Source organism: Mercurialis annua, linkage group LG8, assembly GCF_937616625.2.
Source record: "Mercurialis annua linkage group LG8, ddMerAnnu1.2, whole genome shotgun sequence".
Classification (NCBI taxonomy): Eukaryota; Viridiplantae; Streptophyta; class Magnoliopsida; order Malpighiales; family Euphorbiaceae; genus Mercurialis; species Mercurialis annua.
In genome coordinates, this window is record NC_065577.1 from 16,864,864 (window position 1) to 16,869,662 (window position 4,799).

At 35.3% G+C, this 4,799-nt stretch overlaps 1 long non-coding RNA gene across 1 annotated transcript; it reads left to right on the forward strand.

Annotated features, from left to right (window-relative positions):
* The first annotated feature begins 1,225 nt into the window (after positions 1 to 1,225).
* On the forward strand, positions 1,226 to 3,163 carry LOC130014937 (uncharacterized). The gene is made up of 3 exons (XR_008789760.1): positions 1,226 to 1,376; positions 1,453 to 1,530; positions 2,741 to 3,163. It is a non-coding gene; the product is annotated as an uncharacterized LOC130014937 (long non-coding RNA).
* Positions 3,164 to 4,799: the final 1,636 nt, after the last annotated feature.

The following is a 4,799-nucleotide window of genomic DNA, read 5'->3' on the forward strand; positions in this document are numbered from 1 at the left end:
GAAAAATCTTTTTCACGTTTTATGAATTACGTTGTTGTCCACATATTGGTTTCAAATTACCTTAAGGATATTGTTTTTGTCTAACTGGTGTTTTGACGCAAAAAGTCAAATGGATAGTCTGAACACGACACCCTAAAATATTATTTTCAGTATCTTGCCAGTAAAATGAAATACGTTTATTTCAAAGTTTTACATTTGACTAAGGATTGGAAAAGGGTTGTTATTTTGAAAATAAAATGGAATTGTTTTTTTAAATAAATGTTACGTCTAGCTCGGTATTTTCAAATTGATTATTTTGAAATAATATTTTTTTAAAGGCGATACCGATTTGATAATATAACATTAATTTTGTAATTTTACTATATTTCGATTTATCAAAGCTTTGGTGTTGGTCTTATGCTTGATTTACTAATTTTGTTTGAAGCCAGTATTTCTGAAAGATTGTTAAAGAATAATTATTATTATTTTTTCACTTGGGAGATGAGTTGATGTTATTACTTTGGGTGAAGTCGAGCTACCTATTTTAAAAATATTGAGATTTATTTTCAAAAGACGTTTCTTTACGGATTTGAAAATGTGTTGCATACGTTTTATAAATGGATATTATGGGTTTGACTTGGGTCATCCAGATTTGGAGTTGAGCTTGGAAGTGGTAATCACTCGGCTAACTCGATGATTTTAAATTGAGGCGTTTGGGAACAATTATATCTACTGTTTTATAAAAGAGGTTTTTGGAAAATTATGTTCAAAACTGTGGGGCTCGACACGAACTTGAAACCTATTTTGTAAATTTTATTTTTTTTATCGAAGTGGATTTTGATAAGTACTTTTGACCAGTATCTTTATTATTTTTGATTTGAGTTGATGTGTTGAAAATGTTACTGTATAAGTTATATTTTCCTTAATTTCGGGTTGTTTTGAGTTGTCACCATGTCGGTGGGAACTCATTTATTATTATTGTAATTAAATATTTTTATTTAATTTTATTTGAGTCGTTCGTTGATTCGGTCGTAATTGGATTCGTGTTTTATTTATATTATAAGATTTTAAAAGAAAAAAATAAAGAAAAAGAAGTAAATGGAAATTTCATGCAACTCATGCAATACATGCTAATTGTCCACGTGAAAAGCCCATTACCAATTTGTATTTTGCCTATATTAGGAGCCCATTGTCCATTTATAATAAGTAGCAGCTCTTTTCTTCTTTTATGTAGCAGTATGTAAATTGCTGCATTATCCTTTTCCATTCTTCACGTTTGTTGCTCCTTATAACCTAATAATTTTCCTCATCAAATAACCAAACTCAGCCGCCTTTACTCTTTAAACAAATCTGAACTTCATCATCAATCATATTCTTCTTCCATTTGTTCAAGCTCGGTAAGTATAACATTGGTTTTGTTCATACTACGTTGTATCGTCAAATATAGTTCTTGAATTCGTATCTCTTTGTTAGGTTTAAATTCGTTTGTTCTTTGACGGTTTACATCGACTCGACGTTCTCTTCGATCCCTACGTTTCAGAATCATATACGGTACGTAAAATTCATTCGTTTATTCGCCGTTTCGATTCCGACGTGTTGTGTGCTATATAACTGTCGATGTAACTAAATTGTAGCTACCATTAATCTTGCTTTCCGTAACCTAGCCGTGATAGTTGGGATTGCTTGTATTGTATCGCCTTTTTGTTGTTGCCGTGCCGAGCTCGCCGTTGTTGAATAAAAAATTCTGGATGCCATGGATGCCATGTTTGAGCAGAAGCTCAGTTCTTGGATTCAAAGAAATATTGGTTATAATTGGTTGGGTTGTTTGCATGATTAGGTAGCTTAAATCATAGGTTATATATTTCAATGGAGTTTTTCATGGTTTCTGTATGGCGGGGATGGGTTTCTTTTTGAAATGAAGATGATGATTAATAGGTTAAATTGGTCCCTAAATTGTGTTGGTTAACTATTTGAAATCCCTCAAGATATCTTTATTTAATGTTATTGTTTTGAACCTAACTTTAAAATTTGGATTGAATTGTAAATTAGTAAAGTGTAAATGATAAGTATTTTACAATGTAAATTATAATTACTCGGGTAATTATATTCAATTTTAATCGAGATGTCAAATTGGCTAATTTGCAATTTAGCTCCTAAAAGTTTCTAAAAACTTATTTTAGTTAAGTTATAACTTTTGGATTTCTAATTGATTTTTAATTAGTAAATTAAGAATGGGAAATTTATTGGATTTTATAATTGACTAAAGTACCATTTAGCCCTTAGTGGTTAAAGTACAGTTTAGTCCCTATTTGGCTAAAGTACAGTTTAGTCCCTAAACTTTTATAGACTTTAAATAATTAAGTTTTTGGGTTGTAAATTGGGTTACTTGAACTACAAGATATTAAATTCTATTTAATATAGATAATTGTTTTATCAAGCATTTTTAATTTATAAACTCAGGTTTATAAAATTAATAAGTTTCGTTTGGGTTAGACTATGGTCACTCAACAAGTGGGAAGAAGCTTGGTAGTTTTGATAACTCGGCTGACTCACTTATATGGATTTATTTAAATTAATTTATATACCATTTTAAATATGTTTATATGATTGTATTTTATAACTTGGGTTATATTTTGGAATGCATTTAATATAAGTGTTTATTAAATGTGACTTGGTTTTGCGTTGTGCTAGTCCTATGTGGTGTCTAGTACTCTTTAGAGTTAGGGTCTGATTTTAATTACGATTTTAATATTTCATTTAGACCCGTCGACTGTTCGTACTTCAGAGGCGAACCAGAGTTAGATTGCTTGTCAGGATCACGTGGATTTAGCAAGCAGTGAGTTTATATCTCTATTTACCTCTTTATTAAGCAACTATTATATTTTGTATATATGTATATGTATAAACAGCTTTCGAACTGTTTTCGGCATTGTGGATTTGATTTGGAACGTGCTACTCGATGGGCATCATCGGGACTGCGTGCGCACCGGTAATGATTATGGTATTGAGGTAGGTTTGAGATACGTCTCACCTTAGTGAGGGCACCGGTGGAAGATACGTCTCCTGGGCTCACTATTTATTAAGTGATAGTCGGGGATCGGTTCTTGAGATACGTCTCACCGACACGACAATGGATTTAGAATTGTGGTTTAGGGTTTCATTGATAATCCATAATGAAAATGTTTTATTAAACGTTTTAAAGGTTTTTAACTTAATAAATGTAAATGGTTATATAAACTCTACTCAGTAAATCTAACCCCGTTGTTTTCCCAAATTTTCCAGGTTTATGATTTGAGCATTGGTCGATCTCCGTTTCTTCATTCTCGGAGGTTTTTATTTTTATTTTCAGAATAAAGGAGTCGAACTGTTTTTAACTCTTAGACCGCAGTAGTAGTAACAGTTATTCATGTCTTAGTATTTTATTTATATTTTTGACTATGGTTGTTGGATTTGTCCAACTATTACTTTATCGCTCTTGGCATGTTTACAGTGTTTATGGTATTTATATTATATTGCCATACTGTTGGAGATTTTTCTGAGATAAAGCGTACGTTAAATATATATTGCTTATTGTACTGCTAGACTAGGCTGAAGTCTCGGTTGTCCCCGAGCATGTGGTTTTCTACAGGTACATTGTTTTAAATGATATAAGTTGGTTATCTGCAAGGCTAGCTACGGGTTTTGGTACAACCATACCCATACCCTAGCGCCGGTCACGATTCATGAAAATGGGTCGTGACAAACTTGGTATCAGAGCTTTGGTTTCAAACCAAGGCCTTTTAAATGTTAAGTGTTTATTGTTTGGCATGTTAAGTGGTTAAATTGCCCTAGGAACTACTGCGGAATTAGGATTCGAGTCTTGTCTTTGAAACGTCATCTTTTGTTTTCAAAACTTTCTGCCTACACCTATAGGAATGTCGTGAGTCAATTATGTCTGTTAATTGCTGTATTGCTTGATATATTGTTATTTTCACTTGGGTGAATAAATTTTTATCATTGTTGATTTCTCGGGAAATCTTAATTGGTGCTTGTTTTATTTCATGCTTGGGTATGAAATTTTATGTGTTATTTAAATTGTTCTTGTTTCATTCTTAGGAATGAATACTCGTACTCGTGCTGCGGCTCAGCAAAATGCTGAGGCTGATGACGCGATCTCTATGGAGGTGGATCAGAATGAACCAGAGGTTCATGCTGGTAGAGGACTAGCAGGCAGAGGCCCAGCTGGTCGGGGTCGAGCTGGTCGAGGCCGAGGTGGCCGAGGTCAAGCTGGCAGAGGTAGAGGCAGAGGCGTTGGACGCGGTGCTGCAGGAGGTGCTCAAGCACCAGGTGTGGCACAACCTGAGTTGGGCGATTTCGACTTCAACACGTTTTTGGCTGGAGTCGCTGCCTTACAACTCAACCAGGTTCAGCTGCAAGCGGGACAGGTCGCCTTGCAGGATCAGTATGCAGTTTTGGGTCAGATTGCCCAGCAACAGCAACCACAGGCTGGTGGTGCAGCAGTTGGTGGTGTTGGAACCACTGACAGAGACTTGGTTTTGGCTTACATGAGGCTGAAGCCAACGGAGTTTGACGGTTCCGGAGACGCGCTGGATTTTCTCGAGGAGGTTGAGCAGAATGCTCGGCGACTGCAGGCTACGGAGCGTCAGACCGTCGTTCTTGTAGAGATGTCTATGAAGGGTTCAGCTGGGAACTGGTTTCGTAGTTCTGTTCATGCTGACATGGCTACCATCTCTTGGGCTCAGTTTGTGGCGAGATTCAGAGCTTTCTTCTTGCCGTTTTCAGTGACAGAGGGTCACAGAGACAGATTGCTTTCACTTACT